The 21,963-nt window shown below is 49.8% G+C and overlaps 1 protein-coding gene across 1 annotated transcript in view; it reads right to left on the reverse strand.

Annotated features, from left to right (window-relative positions):
• TMEM132C (transmembrane protein 132C) overlaps window positions 1-21,963 on the reverse strand; it is a 300,571-nt gene that overhangs the window by 35,664 nt on the left and 242,944 nt on the right. The window lies entirely within an intron of this gene.

A 21,963-nucleotide genomic window follows, 5' to 3' on the forward strand; every position in this document is an offset into this window, starting at 1 on the left:
GTGAGGCACTTGACGGGATGAGCACTGGGTGTTATTCTATATGTTGGCAAATTGAACTCCAATAAAAAATACATTTATTAAAAAACATCCTACAAGTGTGGGTTTCATCTGTGTGAGGTTTCTAGGGTTGCTGGTAGAGTACCACAAACGGGGTGGCTCAGCCTACGGGGCCATGTTCTGTGACCGTCTGGAGGTCCGGCAGAGGATCCAGCCCTGCCTCCTCCAGCTCTGGTGTCTCCTGCCGAGTGGATACGTGGCCCCTCCCTGCGCGTGTCTGTGTCCAGACTTCCCTGTTGTCCTGAGGACGTCAGTCCTAGTGGATTAGGGCCCACTTTAAGGACTTCATCTTGGGTCGGTGACCCCCATACAGACCCCACTTCCAACTTAGGTCACATTCCTAGGTGTTGAGGGTGAGGACTTTGGGGGCATAATTAAATCCACAGGACGCCTCTCTACCCTCTGCAGAGAACTTCCGTGTGGATCCTCGCCACGTTTGATGTGCAACACGGCAGAGCAGAAAGGGTGGATGTTGCCATTATGGGGAAATAGGCCCGGAGGACTTTCACTCAAACCCTCCACCTCCTGATGGCCAAGCCCCTTATGTGAGCTCCCAGGAGACACTGAGCTGGGCCCGTTGGCACTGTCGTCACTGGTAAAAATACCACCCCCCATGGCCACTGCATAGTTTTGAGTATCCTCAAGAACTGCACAGTGTTCCAGGCATCTTTGCCTGTCCTGATGTATTTACTCCTCCTGACACCCCCGGGGAGGCAGGTACCCTGATTCTCCCCACCTCACAGGGTCAGGAACGGAGCTGCAGGAGGGGAGCCCACTGCCCAGGAATGCACAGGTGTGGGCAGGTGTGGCCCTTGGGAGGGGAGGCCACCATGTCCCTAACCCCAATCTCTCTACAAATGCCATGAACTGACTTCGAAGAAGCAAGTGCAAGCATTATACCTTTCAGGGAAGCAGCTGAAAAACCAAGCCTTCATGGAGCTACAGTCCGCACAGCATACAACTCTCAGGTAACAGACAGCCCGTCACTGACTTCTGGGTCCCAGACATTTCCATCACCCAAAAAGAGACCCCGGGTCCCTTAGCTGTCCCCTCCAACTGCCCCTCCTCCTAGCCCTGTCTCCATGGACTCGCCCTCTGCAGGGCACGTCCGCAGAAGGATCACACAGCATGAGGTTCCTGACCGGCTTCTCTCACTGGCCGTCACAGTTCCCAGGGTCATCCATGTGGCAGCGCATGTTAGCACCACACTTCTTTTCATGCCAGTAGCCTCCCTCTGCCTGTTGACGGAACACATTTTGTGCACCCATTTGCCAGCCAACGGACATCTGGGTGGTGATCTGACCCCTCTGGGTGCTGCTGGGTGACACTGAAGCACAAGTTCTTTTTTTTTTTTTTTTAAAGATTTTATTTATTTATTTATTCACAAGGGATACAAAGAGAGGCAGAGACACAGACAGAGGGAGAAGCAGGCTCCATGCAAGGAGCCCGATGAGGGACTCGATCCCAGGACCCTGGGATCACGCCCTGAGCCAAAGGCAGACGCCCAACCACTGAGCCACCCAGGCGTCCCTGAAGCAACAGTTCTATGGGGGACAAATGTTGCATTTGCATCTGGCAGTAAGGGTGCAAAGCTCTTCCTAGGACCAGGTGACCGCCCACACGCTTCCCTGGGATCAAGGTTTTAACTCCTCTGTGCTGAGGGAGTGAGCCTGACCCGGAGGACTTGTGCATCCCTTCCTCCTGGAACCGTTTTCCTGGATATTGGGCAGCCCACTTCTCTGGCATCTGGGCAGAGGAAGATTATTTTGGGGGTCATTTCATAAAGACACCACAACGGTAGGCTTGGCTGTGCCCTGGGGCCAAGGGTGGTGGGTGCCCATCCCGGGGCACCCCGTCCTCTGCACTGATGGGCACGCAGGCGGCAGCTCCCTATTTCTTCCTGTGAATGCAGTTTCTTGTGACTCAGAACGCCGTGTCCCAAGCCCAAACGTTCCTAGACGGTGTGTCATTAATTACAGTGTCCGCCTCGGCTGCCTTTCCAGCTGCATCTCTAACGAGCGACCCCTCCTCGCTGACCCTTGGTCGGCACAGGCGTTCTTTGTTGGAGCCTGCGTCCCTTCCGAGTTTGGAAGCACGGATCAATGGGGTGTTGTGAGGCTCCCTCGTCTCACTTCCCATCTCAGGGGAACAGGAAAGGGTCCTTGTATGTGATGTGCGCAGGCTGCTCCTGGCACAGACCCCACCCCATGGCCAACAAGGGCCCCCTTTGATGTGTGGGTAGGAAGGCACTGACTTCAAGCATTAGCTAACTTATGCGGCTGGGCCTATTTCAAGATAGCCTCGCCTCCGTACAGCACGCAGGGGGAGCCCCTCAAACCTGAATGAGATCATGTCCCTGCTCTGCTCAGACCTCCTCCCGCTGCCCATCTTCTTCAGAGTGAAAGCCGGAGTCCCTGGGACCTGTGGGGACCTTGGAGCCTCCCTGCCTTCGTCTTCTCCCTCCCTCCCATCCACATGCCTTCCAGCCACCATGGCCTCTGCTGTGCCTTGAGTGTGACCACGTCCCCGCATGCACTGTCCCTTCTGCCTGGAATGCTCTTTCCCCAGACACCCGCACGGCTCCCTCCTCGTCCTGCCAGGGTCTTCATTCAAATGCAGCTTCCCCGCCTCCACACCCTGCGGGGCTCCCCAGTGCTGTGATCAGAAGGGAGTCTGCCTCCCTGAATCGGCCTCCACGGGCCCAGCTGTGTGGGATTTCATCGTGGAAACAGCTGTGCCAAGCGCATCAGTTACTGACGTTAACAGGACTCGTTCCCGAGCTACTGTCGCCCTGCGTCCCTGCCAGCAGTCACCCCGGGAGAACCAGACTCATGACAGTACACCATTTAACAGATCAATCCTCAAACAGTAGCTGAACAAATTTCCCTCCCTCCCTGAGGATGCATGCTAACAGCTCTGCGGGCTGCCAGTAACAGACCAGTAATTCTGGGTTCTGCTGCTGCAGGGAAGCCCACCTCCCACCTCATTTACTCCTGATTCACTGGCGGGGCACATGGGGACGTAGGCATCCAACTTCACTTATCCATCAATTTACTTCCAATACAAGATGGAGATTCTATTCCAAAACGCTCATTCGAAACAAGAAAACAATTCAATTTAAGAAGGCATGCGTCTCCAGAAGGTCCAGCACTGCAACCGAGTTGTTAAGGGGGACTGTCCCTTGGGATGGCATGTGGAATATGTGGCATCAACTTCCTCGAGAAAGGTCACATTTTCACCATGTAGCCAAGAAAGGAAGCAAATAAGAAGTATGTGCTTTATTTCTCCAAAGTTGGAGTGTCTGTTTTCAATATGTTTGCATCACGTATGCTACTGCCCTGGAACACGGCTGTCCTGCCCCAGCAACATTATGGAGGAGGCAGACGTGGCCAGCGGTCCCCGTGTTCCCTCTGCCCCCGTGACCCTCTCTCTTACCAGAAGCACATGCACAGCATGTACATCCATACCTCTAGCTTCTTGCTTTCCTGAGCTCCTGGGGAGAACATGTGCCCCAGATCTCTTGCAGCCAATGCAACATGAGTGCAAGTGATGTGTGTCCCTTCTGGGTTGAAACAGGTAAGAGCCAGCATGCTAGCTCTCTGCTTTCTCTCCCTGGTGGGGCGAGGTAGGGTGGCAGGGTGGTATGTGTCAAACCCCCGAGTCACCAGATGGAGGAGAGCCCAGGCCGACCCCACCAGGCTTTAGGGGGGTGTGACAGGTAAACTCAGGCGTGTTGAATCACTCACTCCAGTGCTCATCTGCTGGGGGAGGAAGTGGGACATCTGCTGACAGGTCATCCAGAGAAGCCAGGAGTGCCATGCACCTGGGCAGGAGACAGCTCTCCAGCAAACACACCCACATTTGAGCTGACAGACCGAACTGCCAGGGGCTTTGGATTTTCAGAAGGAACTCTAGGACAGGAAAATGCTTAGCTCAGAGGCATGAGTCACCAATGCTGCACTCCTGAACCCAACAGCAGTGCGCAGTCAGGGACAAGAACCTTGCAGGTGAGCCTTCCTGGTGCTCATCAAAATCATATAGAGAGTGCTCGGCACATGGGGACTTGGGGTTGTGAGCTCAGGGGTGAACTCTGGATCAGTCAAGCAGAAAGGAGAATTTGTCAGAAGCATCTTGGTCCGCACGGCGGGTGGTCAATCTTGGGAACAGGGCAGCACCGTGACCGAATCCGGGCAGCACGGGCTGTTCCACATTTTGTCAGGGAAGTGCTGATGAACGGATGCCCCTCGTTGTTGTTTGCTGTCCTTGTGTCAAGCAGGTTGAGGAGAGGAGCCCAGCTGGCCCACGTCAGGTGGTCCGTCCTCACAGGCAGTGGCCAGGCAGGCCGGGAGGATCCTCAGCTACAGGGCTGCTGGCACCTGCATGGACGGTGGCCCGGGCACTGCCCACCTCGTTTCCCCGGCTTTCCCCAAGGGTCAGAGGTGCTGGCGGGCCCAGGCGTCCAGTCTATCCGCAGGCTGCAAAGTCCAGAATGCTCCTGCATCTCTGTGCCCAATTCATTCTACCATAGCTGTTGGCACAGGGCCCCAGTTCCCTCTCCCGCCACCCCCCCCACCAACAGCCTGCCCAAATCTGCCACAACCCAGGAGTCCCACTTGGCTGTAAGTACGGACTGACAGCCCAGCGTCTGCAGGTAAATCTTGGATGGCACTACCCCTAGTGGCAGGCCCTGCAACACACAGAGGCCCGGCAAGTGCCCACAGTTCATGGGTTCCCCAATTTTGCAAACATACAGGCCACAGCACGCAGACCTGGCTCCCAGTGGAATGGCGAATACTCCCCTCAACCTGCTGATTGCTCCAGGGCCCTTTTGAGGTGAAATATACACACTGTAAAATTTAACCATTTTTATCCGTAAGGTTTGATGAATTTAGATACTCTACCTAGTGAAGAACCAGTGCCACAAACCAGTGCTAGCACCTTGCTGCCAGCCTGAGCTTCCTGTGCACCGTTTGCAATTAACCTCTGGTCCCACAACTGGCCCCAGGCAAACACTGATTGGTTTTCTCTCCCTACACTTTTGCCTTTTCTAGAAATTAAACACACACACACACACACACACACTCTCCTACATTATGTAGTATTTTGAAGCTCACCAGTTCTTTGGTACAGCAATACTTTCCTTTCCCTCTTTCTGCCACCAGAGTTCTAGTGTCTGGCTACCCTTCCACTGAGTCCCACTTGGACTAGCCGAGGGATATTTAGGTCGATTCCAGTTTCTGCAATCACAAATACTGTTGTGTCATGACACCTGCCTCCCCGTCTCCTGTGAACAGGTGCTTTCATGTCTCCAGATACCCAGAGGTAGAAGCGTGGGCTTTACAGCAAGCAGACATTGAGCCACTGAGCTGTCTTCCAACAGCTGTTTGTCATGTTGCACCCCTGCCTTGTGCAAGCACGCTACTTCCCATTTCTCTGCATCCACACCAGCACCATGTATCCTCCTTCTTCTCTGTTGTGGCCATTCTCCTGAGCTCAAGGCACAGTTTCATTCTGCTTTAGATCACATTTACCACTGACTGATAACATGGAGTATTTGAATTCTCCTAACACTTCACATTAAAAAGAATTACTCTGGTTAAGTCTAGACTCAAATTCATCTAACCATTGCTCCAACATTATCATATTTAATCTTTATGGGAACAGGATGTGGAAAAAAACAGGTAATAGGAAAGCAAGGAGGCATGTTGGCCCACTGCAAAAAAAAAGAAGGAAAGAAAGAAAGATCCGAAGAAAATGAGAATGGTAATTAGGAGCAGCTCAATGATGCAAACATAAATCATGTTTTATATGGCCAATCATTTAAATTCATTACCAACATATATACGTGTGTGTGTGTGTGTGTGTATGTATTTCACAATGCACTATCTCAAATTTCCTTGTAAAAATGGGATTTCACAAAGATATGTGCCACTTGTCTGTACCAGCAGAGTCAGTGTCTGAATAATGAGATTTTTAGGGCATCGCATGCAGGCTCGGCGGCTGGGCGTGTGTGCACCGCAGCCGCTGGGTGGGTGGTCTCTCTGCCCTGGGTGAGTGCATTCCACACTGAGGTTTCATTACCTCCTCCTTAATTGTTAACGAGTGTGTCTGCTCAGGAGTCTGGGAGAGTCCCAGGGAACGTGAGGCCCACATCAAAAGGGTACACCCAGACAGCTGCAGCCAAGAGGCTCCCTCGCTGCCCCGGGCAGATCTCTCAGGCGAATGCAAACCTTTTGCAAATGAGTGGAGAAATTTTCCAGTGTCCTCGGCTGCGGCCCAGCTTTGCATATTTGATTTAGAGAAGCATCAGTGGTAATCTGGTCGTCAAATCCCTGTCCCACGTGGAGTTCCTGACATATTGGACAAATAGGAGCCCAGGGAGGAAAGAGGATCTTGCCTCTTTCTTTCAAGTGATTAAGGACAAGAGAATTAGCCTGTCTTCTCCATGGCTTTTCTGGCAAATTCAAACAAGGAGCCTGCTCCAAGGTTCAGTGAGAGCTGATCAGGATTCTAAGCACAGAAGTGGCCTTTAAAGGTGGGGTGCCTGCTGCTCCCTGGGTGTGATGTGCTCTCTGGAACCCCTCCTGGGTCTCTGCCCAGTGGTCCAGGTGGAGCCGTGGGGCGGTTAACAGCACAAGCCACCTGCTTCCAACCCACCTCTGCCACTTACTGGCTGGCTGTCCTTGGAAAATTACTTAACTTTTCTGTGCCTCAGCTTCTTTCTCTTTAAAAAGGGGAAAATTCTAGTTTCCCTCGGCTACCTTGTCTTGGTTTCCTGGGGCTGCTGTAACAGATCCTCACACACTGGGGTCTTTCAAAACCAGCAAATATCCTGTCACGGTTCGGGGTGCCGGAAGTCCGACATCTAGGTGTCCATGGGGCCGTGCTCCTCCGGCGGCCTTCAGGGAGGACGGGCCTACCTCCTTCAGCGTCCAGGGGTGGCTGCGTCCCTGGCACTTCTTGGCTTGTGGGGCCACACCAAATCTCTTCCTCCATCTCACATGGGCTGCTTCTCTATGTATCTGTGTGCTTTCTCCTTTTTTTGATATCTGATGAGGACACGCTCATGGATTTAGGACCATCCTCATCCACCAGGAGCTCATTTGTCCCTTTTACCTTCATCACATAGGCAAAGACCCTAGCATACCAGGGATGCTCCAAGAATGTGTCTGGGGCTTTTAGTTGACTATTACTCCAGGCCCTGCTGGTGTGGATAAGCAAGTAGATGATGGGCGACGTGTTCATGTGGACACATTGGCGCAAGCAACGCTCTGGGGGCTGGGGCTGGACGTGGTGGGGGGACCCAGCATGTCACCCAGGCTGGTGCTGGGGTGTGGGAGTGAAGATGCTGGTGCCAGCATGGTCCCCGGGGTTAGGACACAGTTCGTCTCTAGGGTCCGCATTCCCACGAGGGATGGTTTCAAGCCTCCCCCAGAGAGCCTTCTGTGTGTTTCTTTTCACCCCTTCAGCCTGATCTCGAAGAGGTGAAGTCTTTGCAGTAGTTGAACTAGGCTATAACACTCTTTAAAATGCGTAATCTTTCTTTAAAAATGCACTCCAATGATGTCATTGGATCATGCATTTTAAGTGCAGAAGCCATACGGCATGTGAACTGTATCTCAAAAAGCTGGGATTTCGACCACTTCTGCCACCGCAAAAGAAACCTGGTGTCCGCTAGCTGTCGCCTCCTCATGCCTCACAACCCTGGGCAGCCACAGAGTCTCTGTGGAACTACCTACTCTGGCATTTCAGTGCAATTATAGAATATGTGGTCTTTTGTGACTGGCTCCTTTTGGTGAGCATCATGCTCTCAAGGGCCGCCTGTGGTGGAGCAGGTGTCAGCACCTCTGTCCTCTGTGCTGCAGAATGACTGCAGTGCTCTTGGCTGACAGGTGCAATTACCAAGCAGGAGTCAAAGATTCAAATGGCTAAGTACTGCCTACGTGCCAAGCACTGTGCAGATTGCACACATTATTTCAACTAAAATGCTGACAGAGGTTAGGCAGGCATAACAAGTGGGTAAAACAGAAGTGGTGGAAAATATTACAAACCCGTTCATGCTATCCCAAAGACTCATTGATGGCTGGTTTCCAAGAATGGGGGCTATGGATTCCAAATCTTATTCTTTTGCAAGAAGTCAGAAATCCAAATTTATTTGTGTGAAAAATCTCCCAATTACTATATACGGACAACAAACAAAATTCATCTTCAGGCCAGATTCAGACAAAAGACCTCTTCCAGTTAATAATCTCTGCTCACAGACTAACCCAATGGTCTCAAAAGAACTGCAGGGAACCATACACACTCTGTTTGTAACCCCAAAGTTGATTTGGGAGGAAGAATGACAACTCATCCTGGTTTGCCCAGACTATCCCAGTTCTTTCTAAAAGTCCTATATCCTGGGAACCTCCTCCATCCCAGGGAAACTGGAATGGCTGGCCACCATAAAAGAAGGCCATAGCCTATGCTTGTGAGGTGGCCATGTCTGAGATATTGTGGTTGGCTGCTCGCTCACCTTTGGGAACTACTCTACTCTTTATGGGCACAAGGAAGAAAGGAAAGAAGTTAATTTATTTAATTTATTCACACAACCATTTATATCAAAGAACCATTCTCTTTCTCCAACTTCCTCATTCAGTGGATCTGACTTTTAGCTGTTCTCAAAAATGATCTCATCACTATTACCATGACCATTGCCACTAATATAGTCACTACCACTACCACAATGGACATCACCATCATCACCATCAGTATGACCATCAACATCATCCTCACCCCCATCAACACCACCCTCACCATCATCATCACCATCAGTATCATCATCATCATCACCACCATCACGACCATCACCATTATCATCACCATTACCATCACCACCATCACCATCACCACCATAACCATCATAACCATCATCAGCCCTTCATCATCATTCACTTGCTCCTCTGCACATGTTCACATAAACATTTTCCACTCTCAAGTGTGGTGGTAAAGATGAGAACAGTGGAGTTGGATTTGCACCACTTCCAAGCTGTGCAGCCACCAACATGGTAGCTGTGTCTCCAGGCCTCAGTTCCTTACCCGTAAAATGTAGATAATATCAGCTCAGTCTGTGCCCAGTAAATGTTAATTATTATTCTCATGAAAATTAACCTCAGTGTGATTCAGCAGATTTTAATGTCATACATTCGCCAAACCAGGGCAACTCTAATTTCTGGAGGTTCTTCTTCGGTTTTGCCTCTGACTTTCCCCGATGAGGCTCCCCAGGGTGACACAACCACATTTTCAGGCAGGTCCTAGTGATGGCTGCCTCTAAGGAGGGCTGATGCTGAAAACACAAAATAAGATCAAATATGGGAAAGCATTTTATAAACTGTAGAGTGCTGAGCAAATGTCAGGGAAGGGGAATGAGACTCATTGTTTAAGCTTCAACTGCTCCCAGAATCAAGAAAGGCATCTAGGCCAGTGCTTTGCCCCAATCTCTTTGCAGAACTCAGCACAAAACAGCCAGAGTCTGGTGTCTCAAGCAGAACTGGAAGCTCCTGGAGGTTCTGCAGAAAATGAAGGCCCTCTCATGTTTCCCATGGTGTTCCTCCACAGGAAACTCATTATATAAATAATCTCAAATAAAAGCAGTCCCAACATTGCGAGTGACATTTTGGCTTTCTGACTAAGAAAGTCCCAGAGTCCCTCCCTAGATGCAGAAGCCTGAAGAGAAATCAGATCACGGAAAGGCAAATATTCACAGTCAACATGGCTAAGCCCTGTCTCTGGAATTTCCACTCTGCCGGTGGTGGGATCCACCTGGGATGTGTGCATCACGGGAGGCCCCGTTCTGTTTGCTGTGTTTCTTAGAAGCAGGTGGGGAGAAGCACAAGGGGTTGAGAAAGAGGCAGCAAGAATGATTTAGGAAAAGTCACAAATACCTAGATATATATACATACATATATATATTTAAATATCTTATTTATTTACTTGACAGAGAGAGAAGCTGACCCCCACTGAGCAGGGAGCTGGATGCAAGTCTTGATCCCAGGACCCTGGGATCATGACCTGAGCTGAAAACAGATGTTCAACTGCCCGAGCCACCCAGGTGCCCCCTCCCACTGAGGTCTAAGTATATATACAAAATAATTGCAGTCAGGGTTTCGGAGAGATATCTGCTCTCCCACGTCCACAGCAGCCTTATTCATAATGGCCAAGCCATGCAAACCACCCAAGTGTCCGTCAACAGATAAACGGGTAAGGACACGTGAGTGTATACAGTGGAAGGAAAAAAGGAAGGAAATCCTGCCATTTGTAACAACACAGATGAATCTGGAGGACCCGATGGTCAGTGAAGAAAGCCCGTCACAGAAGGACAAATACTGCATGATCGCACTTCTATCCGAAGTCTGACGCAGTCACCCTCACAGGAACTGAGAATAGGACGGTGGCTGCCGGGGGCCGAGGGAGGAGGGGACAAGTGCTGTTCACGGGGTAGGGGCTTTCGGCCACGCAGGACGAATGCCTTCCAGAGATGTACCGCACAGCACAGTCCCGGTGGTTAAGCATACGGCTCACGTCGGTTAGGAGGGCTGATCTTACGGTAAATACTCTTAAGGACCAAGAAAACCTAAACCCAAAACTCAGACACAAGGAAATTTTGGGAGGTGATGGAGATGTTCATTACCTTGACTGTGGAGGTGCTTTCCTGAGTGTGTGCATGTGTTCCAACTCGTGAAATTTTATACGTTACACAGGCGCTGGTTTTTTTCTTTGTACATAATCTATGCCTCAATAAAGCTATTATTTTTTTAAAGGCAGATGAAAGGGATACTGAGCATCCCAAGGGCATAGTAGAAGCAAGAGACCTTGACTCCCCTGGATGAGTGGGAGGACAGAGCTGAGATGGGTAAGGTCAGCGAGGGGGTGGGTTGTGTGGGGGCATCGGGCGGTGGCTGGATCCTCGTGTTGGGGCTCCGTGGATGCGCAATATACAGGACTTAGTACTCTCATCCTCCTCTTTGGACACTGCCACAATGCCTGGGCAAAGGGGGAAAAAAAAACCTCCCACTCCGGGCAGGATTTGGGGCAAGAAGGTGGCAGGGAGGGATTGTGTGCTGTGTCAGGGGCACCCGGTTGGTCAGCCACAGCTGCTCATATGCTCCTTCCAGATTCAAAAGTGGAACTACAAGTTGCCAAGGGCTGTTATAAAGCTCTGCTGCAACCAGGAGAGGCTCTCAGTTCCCAGCAGTCTGCTTTTAGCTATGGAGATCCGTTTCAGGGGTTCATGTTACCTGGTAGTAGGTGGCCCCTTAAAGGGAAAACAGAAACTCTCTCGTATGTGTGTTCAGAAGGCAAAAGAAACACTTTTCAATAAAATAAATGAATGTGCTGATTTTGACCTTTTTAGACTCCATGGCAAAATCCAGACGGAGGTAAAAAAAAAAAACTCATTTCATCTAGCTGTTCTTGTATTAATTTATAAAGCAAAATACTAAGATTAATTCTCATTCAAATCTGTACCCACCTAAGGTTCTTGAAAATGAAATTCCATTAACAATTCTCTTTCATTTTTACTTTCAAGAATTTTCAGTATGCAGGGACTCTGGCTCTGGCGATTTCTGTACTGGCACTCAGCAGGGATTCTGTGAGCATTCTGGAAACTTTAAATTTTTCCTTCCATTATGGGACACAATGCAGTATCTTACAAAGTTTGTTTTTTAGAATCTCTTAATAACATGCAAGCATGTATCTGAGATGATACATTCGGAAGTGGATTTTAAGTCTGATTACAGTGAGTGGTTAAAGTACTTGCTCTGAGAAACTGGACCATGTTTGTAGGTGATACACACACCGACACCAGCCAAGCATTTATTAGCAAGCTTGGAGACTGTGGCTACAACCACTCGACAGTGGTAGTTGGAAGAGGAATTAAATACGGCTCGTATACTTGTTTTCTAATAAACCCTGCCTTTTGGAGGCCCCTTCAGAACGAAAAGAAGTAAAGGGAACACCATGAATCTCAAGCCACTAATGACAGTCACTTTGGACTCTGGTAAAAACAAAATAAAACAAAACAAAACAAAACAAAACAAAACCAGAAATCAAAGTCCTTGGTTTGGTGCTGAAACCCAAAATGAGAGGACAGGAAAACTAACAAAAAAATGAATATTAGGTAGATGGCATCCCTTTCCCTATATATAACTAAGGAGAACGGGTTTTGCTTGGTCTGCTGATAAGTTCAGTCAGGGTTGTCTGGTACAGTTGGACAGGCTTTGCACTGCACAAGGGCTCCACATACAGACTGCAGATATAGTGAATCTTCTGGTAGAGGGAAGTCAAGTGCCTTATGGAAGGGCACCTCGTTCTAATATGCATAAAGACACTACATGGGCCAGTGCTCTGGACCTTCCCCCAGGACATCATGAATTATGAGGAAGCGGCATGCAGATATGTTCAAAGCTGTTTCCTAAGAGTAGACAGGTTTCTAAACCCAGTCTCATGTCTTTACTTTTTCAATTTCATTACTGAAGGGCATGTTGATTCATGCAGCGTGTAAGCAGAAACCTTGATTATTTTGTTCACGCCTGAAATTCAAAGTCCAGAACACTGATCTGGCACATTACAGACATCCGGTAAATGTTTGTTCTGAGGACAAATAGGTCATCCTGTACCTGAAGCCACTACTACAGTCAGCTTGACATCTGTCCTTCCCTGCTTTCCTATCACCTTGGGAATATGTCATTAATCACCAATTTTTGAGCAGAGAAGATAACACGAAGGAGGGAATAATGAGTCTGCCTTGAAGAGGATTCTAGGTGGAAAGTTAATAAGTGAGTGAATTAAATCCCCCGCACAGTTAACTCACACGTTTGTGAAGAACTGTCTGGCTAGGGGACTAGATTTCTGGGTGGGAATCTGAGACACGGCACCCCCACCCCTCGCCCAGACACATGTTCAGGTCTCCTTCCCAGCCCAGGAGTCCTCAGACATGCTGGTCTCAGCATCCTTTTACAGCTTTGAAAATTATTTGGAACCCTCAGATCTTGCCTACATGCATCATACCTATTGATATTTATTGCATATTAGAAATTAAAATCTTGGAGAAGCTTTGGAAAGCCAAGATCACAGAGCACGCATCCCACCAGGTGTTAGGACAAGGCCACCATCCTGTGCCTCTGTGCTCTAGTGAGAGACAGGCGTGAACAAGGCAGTCACCTCCAGGCAGCTCGGGGAGTCAGTCTCCACACTGGCCCCTGGAATCCTTGCCTCCTGGCAGTCGTGCCCTGGCTAGTCTTCCACAACGCATCAGAAATGGTTGCGTAGCCAACATAACACAGCAGAATCCATATGTGACCCCTGAGGCTGTCACACAGGGTGTCACAGCTTCGGCCGGGATCCCTGGTGGAGGGGGGACGGAGGGGACAGCCAGCCCACAGGCTGTGAGGCCACCCAGGCAGGGCTGCGGGCATGCGCCTCCAGGAGGCAGACCCCAGCCCTTCAATATCTGGCTGCGACCCCATGAGACTCCAGAAGGGCTGGTCCTGGATTCCTGCCCTTTATTGCTATTTGAAGCCACCACCTCTTGAGGGTAAATTGTCAAACATCAATAGATGATGAAGGGTCTCAGGGACCCCAGGGGTTCCCATGTCACCTCTGATAATTACTGCCCAAGGGCGTGCAGAGTTTAAGGAGGGGTACTCCATACATGCCTGCGTGCAGATGGGCTGGACTGGGTGACCAGCAGCACGCACCACGGCTGGATGCTGTGCACACGCCCCAAGGAGCATCCCTCGGGCGCCCTCTTGGAGGCCGGGTGCTCTCCTTACTCTGTCATCTGCTCATTTCCATAGCCTCGGGTCTTGTGTTCACCCAGGAATTAAGGACACAGTCCCACCAGATGTGTCGGGGCAGAATTTCACATAATATTAATGAACTTGGAATAGGGACCTAAAAAGAACATTAATAAAGTCTGTTTGGATTAACAAACAACAGGAATTTGTTCCTGCGTAGTCAACAAGGCATTTTACTATGAATGTGGAACAGAAGCTAATTAATTAATGCTACTGTTACTCCTGCTATCATAAATAATAATGACCAATGTTGAGGTAGCATTTAATATGCATCAAGCATTCTCCTAAGGGCTTTGTATATATTTGCTGATTTTATTTTAAAGTAGGCTCCATGCCCAGTACTTTCCTCATGCCCCCTCCAGTTCTTTGTGGCTTCTTTTGAACCTGGCCTCCTTCTGGGGTGCACATGCCATGTCTGGCCAATCATAATCAGTGTGGTTGTCTCAGGCATAGGGTGTCAACACAAGTTAGAGCCAGGTAAAGCCTGAGACTTTTGTTGGAACTCCTGGAGGAAAGGCAGACTTTCTCCTAAGAATGCTAAATTGCTTGGGTGCAAGCCTGTATCGACCTTTGGGAAACCCTGCCTGAGAAAGAAGTCTGCAGACAGAAAACCAGAGCTAAGGAAGAGAGACAAATGACCAGAAGTGTGGATGGAGCACCTGGATCTAACTGTGCCTGAAGCCATGTGGACAATCTAATGAACTCTCCATTTGGAGTGAAGTCAGTTGAATTCGGTTCTTGCCACCTGCTCCATAATTGTGCTGATAAAATACAAGGAATTAAAAGACCTTCCATTATCCTTTTTTTTTTTAACTTCAACATATGAGATCAAAGACAGGGATGACACTGAAGAATGGACAGATGAATAACGATGGGAAAAGCCTGGCTCACAGCAGAGCTGGTACAGGACCTGGACCGATGGGGACATTTCCCACTTAGCCACCTCATTGCCGTCACTACGACACTATCCAGTCCACTAATGTGGCACTTAGCCACGTGTGGCTATTTACCTCAGTTAATTAAGATTAGGTGAAGTTAAAAAGTAAATTCCTCAGTTGCTCTAGCCAACTTTAAGTGCTCAGTGAGCTCACGTAGCTAGTGACCTACGGAACAGTGCAGAGACAGAACATTGTTATAGAAAGTGCCACTGCCTTCCAGAAGCTGGGGACGCAGCAAGAGGAGCCAGAGGGGTAATGGATGGTGGACAGGACAACAGATAACACACATCACATCACGTCTGGTAGCGACGGGGGCTTGCAGAAGGAAAACCACGCAGGGAAATGGGGCTGGTCTGCAGGAGGGCCTCCCGGAGGAGGTGGCTTTGAGCAGAGATTAAGAAGGCAGCCGTTGTTCATCCTGGATGGGCGCCTGAATCACCTGCGGAGTGTAGAAACAGGCGCCTGACTCCAATGATGCTGATGTAATTAATGCGGGGCGGGTGTGGCTAGAGGCTCCCCGCGCCCACCGCACCCTCCAGCCCAGGGGATGCTGACAGGTGGTCCGGGCAGCGGTGTGGTCCAGGCTGGGTGATGGAGGGGTCGGGGTTCCTTCTCCCCCAAGGCTGGGTGTAAAGAGCTGAGGGTCCCCTGAGGGGTTGAGTGATGGAGACACTGGGGTGAAGACTTATTCTCCGTGGCAGCAATGTTTGGCCCGTTTGGGGCCATGAGCCCCTCTCACTGGCAGGTGAGGTCTAAGAAGCCCTCTCAGAAAAACATTTTTAAGTGCACACAATAACACACAGAGACTTTCAGAGGAAAGGAACCTCCGATCTAGCAATCCAGGTCCTTCTGCAACTAGCACTAGGTAATATGATCTAGTGTCGCGTGTAAAAAACAAGCACAATTTCTAATTAGCGAAGAGTATGAACAGGATTACAAGATGTCTGTGTCAACTGTCCCTCAGTGAAAGCCTGCAGAGCTTTTTGGGCTGCTGCTGCCGCCCGGGGGCCTGTGATCCGTGTCCACCCGGAGGGACCAGTGAGGTTCAGGCCGATGTTCAGGACACGGAAGTGCAGTTGGCCCCAGATAGGTTCCTCCACCTGCCTGCATCTCTGGGGCTCCCTAGGGGACTGAGTCCCCCTGAGGGGACACTGAGTTTTCTATAGGTCATCACGCCCCTGTCTGACGTCTCACAGTCCAGCAGGCGGGCAGGTGCGCAGGGCTCAGGAAGCAGTGGCCGGGGGCTGTGCTCTCCCAGAGCATGGGGTCTGGTTCTCGGTGGGCAGCAGACCCACCTCTCTGGGTGAGCACCTCCTGCCCCTGCCTCCAGCCTTGATGACACTACCAGGCTGGGGTGCGTGTGTGTGTGTGTGTGTGTGTGTGTGTGAGACCATTTCTGTAGTAACCACCATGTTACGAACGGAGGCCCAGAGAGGTCCAGTCACTCATCCAGGGTCACACAGCCACTCAGAGGCAGTGCTAGGATGCACACCAGCATACTTGGTCCCGATTCCTATTCTATCCTGGACACAGAGAAGACACTGAAGATGCCACGGCATGGGGCATGGTGGGAAGGGAGAGGCCAGTGCACAGAGGGCCTGTGGTCAGCTGGTGCTGTGGGGTGAGCTTCTGTCCTGGGTCCCTTTCCAGGATGTGGCTCCTGCTGACCAAGGGTAGAGAGGAAGTGCTGCCTGCCATGCCGTCTGCTAATGTTCGTCATCATCATGATAGATGGTTTTTCTTATTTTTCCATTTCTTTCTTGCTTCTATAATCCCATCTCTATGTCTTATCACCAGTGAAGTTATAAAATCTTTTCTTAAAGGATTTTTAAATTCATTTTAGAGAGAGAGAGTGAGTGCGAGCAGGGGCAGAGGCAGAGGGAGAGAGAGAATCTCGAGCATACTCCCCTCTGCGTGCACAGCCTGACATGGGGCTTGATCTCACAACCCCAAGATCATAACTTGAACTGAAATCAAGAGTTGGACAGTTGGGGCACCTGGGTGGCTTGGTGGTTGAGTGTCTGCCTTCAGCTCAGGTCATGATCCCGGGGTCCTGGGATCAAGTCCCACATCAGGATCCCCGCAGGGAGCCTGCTTCTCCCTCTGCCCATGTCTCTGCCTCTGTCTGCGTCTCTCATGAATAAATATATAAAATCTTTAAAAAAAAAGAGTCGACACTCAACCGACTGAGCCACCCAGATGCCCCTGAAGTTATATAATCTTTGATATTAGAATACATGTTTTACTCTCCAAATAAAATAAGTAAATTAATGGGAGATATAAACTGGGGACAAGGCTCGAGCATCCCTCCACCCCACCCCTTGCTTTACTGCTGGGGAAACCCGGTTCAGCTACTGGCGGCAGCAGTGTGAACACCATCGCTGACCACGGTCTGGGCATCACCCTTTGCGGCAGGTGGTGGGCAAGGGATCACTCATCAGCTTATTAACTGGTAACCCTGAAAACATTCCTACCCAGTCAAAGCAGCTTCAGATGAGTCACAGACTTGCTTATTAGACATAGACCTGTGCCAGTCAGTTGGAGGGAGGCGTATTTCTAAATTGAATTCCCCAGTAAATCTCCAGCTGCGACAAGAAAATACTTATTTTGCCCATATAGTTATTTTTCAACCCAGCAAACATTTTTCAATTGCCCGAGAGCATTGAAGCCATCCTCAAAACATTCTCAGGGGAGACACCATGTACGATTTCCAAGTAGGAAAAGGAGCATAAAATATCAGGGTAGGATGTTTCTTGAAAACAATAAAACATTGTTTTTCTATTGTCTCTTTAAGAATAATATTCTCCAATCCCCGTCAAAGGAGATGTCTCTCCCTTCTTTGATATGACTGCTGTTGCCTTCTCGAACCCAGATGATTTTGGCAACATGCTTCCCCACGGACCCTAAAGCAGAGCGAAGCCATTCATCACTTGCAGATTGACAGGTGGATCCAAGAGCATCCCTGCCATGCCTCCCACCTGTTCGTGCCCGTTCAGTCCCTGCATCTGGTTCTCCGAACTTAGCAGGGAAGGGATGTCGACAAATGGTCAGAGGATGCTGTTGGATAGAAAAATTCCAACCATGGGGTTCAGAGACCCCAACAGATCCCATCACCTGTATCTTCCATGTTAATTTTCTATGAAGAGAGGATGAAAGTGGTCAGGACCACTTCCTGATCATGTCTGCTTTTGAGGATGACCATACTGTGTTTCCTGGAGGGAACTAGAAGGCACATGGAGCCTGTATCCCTTGGGGCCTCGCTGCAAACAGGATCTCTCCTCAAAGGAGTGGGTTAGAGGGTGTGTAATGAAGGGAGGGCAGAGCCATGGGCAGGAGCAAAGGAAGGAGCCAAGGATTGTGCAGCTGGGAGCTCTGAGGAGCCCCAGGTGCCCGGGCAGGGGGAGGCAGCCAGTCCCCAGAGCCCCGAAGGAGGAGAACCACAGAAGACAGGCTCCCCTGCAGGACAGGAGCCACAGGCAGAGAAGACCATGCCTCTGGAGGACTTGCAGCAAGACAGGGAGGGATGAGGGGGTGTGGAAGGAGGTTAGGATGGCAACATAGCTTTTCGGGGTCATCATTCAAGCCACAACAGGAGCCTCTGTCTCTCTTGGCTCCATCCAGTCACCTCCGGTCCTCCCACTGGCTGAACCCCAGTAGATGTCAGAGGCCCAGGGAGACTGGAGGCTGCCGTTCATGGAGGCCAGCCCCTGGGGCCCAGAGCTGAGCAGAGCAGGGGGACAGGCCACTGCTAACACCCGCCCCCACCCGCCCCCATGCCATCCTTGCCTGCTGCACACTGGCCTGGGGCTCCCTGCACTTCTCAAACCTTAATGAATCTCCGGGACGCCCCGGAGAGGTGAGGATTAAGATCATCATTCTGCAGATGTGAGAACACGTAGCAATCTCTGCTTTAAAGAGCCCTGGCGACAGCCACTTTATTTTAAATTTGATTTTATGCGGAGAGACATGGACACGTTCTAGAAATTTTGAAAGCTTTATATAAGGAAGAAAAACCCTGCAAGTTCCCACCATGTTTCAGGGGTCAAGGAGAATGACTTCATTTTTAGTTTGCAAAGGCAAAAAAATGGTAATTGTCTGAAACTCTTTAAAAATCAGGGTAAATCTCACCACCTCCCAGGAAACTCAATCTGGAACTCAGTCCATCAGTCCTGGAGCAGAGGGCGTCTCCTTACACCTGCCCAAATTAGAGGTTCCTGCCTTCTCCAGGCTACGCATAAGATTTAGTTAGTTTTTTTTTTTTTTTTTTTTTTTTTTTTAAACATGGAGGCATGACTGGAACTAGAAACACTTATGTTCCACCCCCAGCCCTGCATCGCATGTCTTCACAGCAGCATCTTATTGTTACCCGGTCCTATCCTGTGAAGTATCTACATGTCTGCTGCCCTCTGGCACCCCCAGAGTGCCGGCACTCCCAGAGTATATGTAACCCTGGAGTGTGTGTACCCCAGAGTGTATGCACCCCAAGAGCCAGAGTTGTCAGTTTGCTGTTGGTTTCCCCGGGGCGACCACAGTGAACATCCACAATGGCCTGCACATTGTGAGGGTGCAGTGTGACCTTGAATGTCTTCTGCTGCCCCTTTATTCTTGAAAAGAGACCACTACCCCTGGACACTTCACCAGTGTACAGAAACTGCCACCTGGAAGTCTGTGTCAGGCCTCTACTCATGAGCTTTCAACTTGTGATGTGAATATTCTTTCCTTATGTGAAAGAACTGAATCTCAAAACTTCCTTGGCTTCCAATGCTCCCTCATGTGGTGGTCTGTGCTGCCCTGGGCTGCCCTGGGTGCTCTCATGCAGACCCCTCTCTCTGTACATCCCCCACCCTGCCTGACTCTGGGCTTAAAGTACGTGCTGTGTGTGCAGAGGCAGTTGCAGGGACTGGAGGGACGGGGTGCTTAAGGCTATAGAGCTGAGATCGGGGCTTCCCTCCCTCCCAGCAACCAGAGGGCCCTTTGCCAAGAAAGCATGAAAGGGGGGGTGCGCAAATGCTGGCTTTCTGAATCAGTGCTCTCCACACAGAGCAGTGCCAAGGGTCAGCATGGCTCAGAGACTCCCATCTCGATGGCTCACTTTGCAGGAGAGCTGAGACCCTTCCTGGTCCTATTTCATTCATTCCATGGGAGCTGGAGGCTGCCACTGAGGGGGACCCAAGGTCACTGAGGAGTCTGGATTCCTGGCTTTCCACCTGGTTTGAGGAAGGCATTTGAAAAGGCCTGGCTTGAAGGTGAGCACTTCCCCAATGAGGCAGATTTCCCATCTTGCAATCCTCTGTTTTACCTTTCTGACATTTGGATTTCTTTAGAAATGAGCATCAATTGGGGGTAATTGACTTAACTTTTTCCATGACCTGACCACTCGACTCACTGGCTGCCAGCAGGTAACATACAGATTTGCTTCTTGTTTACTTTTTTTTTTTTTTTTAACTTCTCATCTCCTATTCAAGCTTCAGTTCTATTTGCTAGTTGCTTCCAATAAAAGTTTACATTCTGGCTGCCTAAAACTGTACTAAAATTCATTTTGGAAAAAAAAAAAAACTTTGAAAAAACTAAAACAGAGAAGAGAAGCTCCTCCAAACGGCCTCACTTTCTGTGTGCCTGTCATCATAGCTCCAAACATCCCACACTGCTCTGCCCAGTTGAGATCAAACCGTACCTTGCAGGGGATGCAAAATGAGGACATCACACAAGCACCTGAATACAGCCCAGCGGTATTCAGCCATGTGAGCCCGTCAAAGATCATTTGGATGAAGCCAGTTTGAATTCACTTACAGTTACTTGCAAACAAATGGATTCTGAGTATGACATAAGTAGTCACTCCATTTTACCTTAAAAGCATTACAAAAACAATCACTGCAAGTAATTACATCTTGCTTCAAAGACGGCCTTCTTGTGGCCCCTTGAAAAGTATGGCAAGATGAGATCTCCTCTCCTTACCATGATTTCACTTTTTCACAGTATCTGAAAGCCTTATCTTTTTAAACTAGGTAGGATAGGTCAAAGTTTCACATCCTAGGCCTGCTCACTTTTGCCCTAAGGGGTCAGATAGAAAGTATTTTAGGGTTTGCCAACCAAGCGGCAAAACTGAGCTTATTAAAAAGCTGCTTATATAATCATTTAAACTGTAGCTATTTGGAAATACAGAAACCATTCCCTGCTTGGCACAGGCTATGAAAACAGGTGGCAGACTGAACCTGGCCCCATGGTTATATATGGTTGACGCCTCCTCTCGGATGTGTGAAGTCAAGAGGAATCATTCTTCAACCTCAGAGTTTTGGCGGCTCCTGGCGGTAGATGACGCCTTCTGGGGTGAGGATGTGCTGTTGGCGCCTGTCCACCCCCTCTCTTTTGGTGGCAGCCACAGTTTCCCACCGTGCACCACACCCACCAGCTCTCAGCCTCTACACCTGCTCCTGGGGGCAAGTTCCTCAGGCCCCACGGATCTGAGCATCACAGCCTTTGGCTACAGTGATTGGCTTCAGGCTGGTCATGTGACCCGAGCCAAGCCAATCAGTTCTTTTTTTTTTTTTTAATTTTTATTTAGTGATGATAGTCACACACAGAGAGAGAGAGAGAGAGAGAGAGGCAGAGACACAGGCAGAGGGAGAAGCAGGCTCCATGCACCGGGAGCCCGACGTGGGACTCGATCCCGGGTCTCCAGGATCGCGCCCTGGGCCAAAGGCAGGCGCCAAACCGCTGCGCCACCCAGGGATCCCCAAGCCAATTAGTTCTAATCAGATCCAGTCCCGGAGACTGGCCTGAGTGTTGGCAGCAAGGCTTTCCCTCTTGTCCTGCTGGACACGATGCTATGCTCAGAGCAGCTCTGGGGGCACAGCCACCTGCAGAGTGAGTCTAGCCGGGGGAACACACAGATGAAAGCATCACCTTCCTTGATGACATCATTTGCTGCATTGGATCCTTGGCACCCTATGGATGGTCTGCAGACCAGCAGCACTGGCATAACTCAGGACCTTTAGAAAACACCCAGCTCAGACTTCCTGAATGAGAATCTGCATGTAGGAAAAATCTCCAGCTGATTTCAACACACATTAGCTTGAGAACGCTTTTCTAGATGTTTTAGTTACATGAACCACGTTTGAGTCCGCTGGGTTGGA

Source organism: Canis aureus, chromosome 27 (genome assembly GCF_053574225.1).
Source record: "Canis aureus isolate CA01 chromosome 27, VMU_Caureus_v.1.0, whole genome shotgun sequence".
Taxonomy (NCBI): Eukaryota; Metazoa; Chordata; class Mammalia; order Carnivora; family Canidae; genus Canis; species Canis aureus.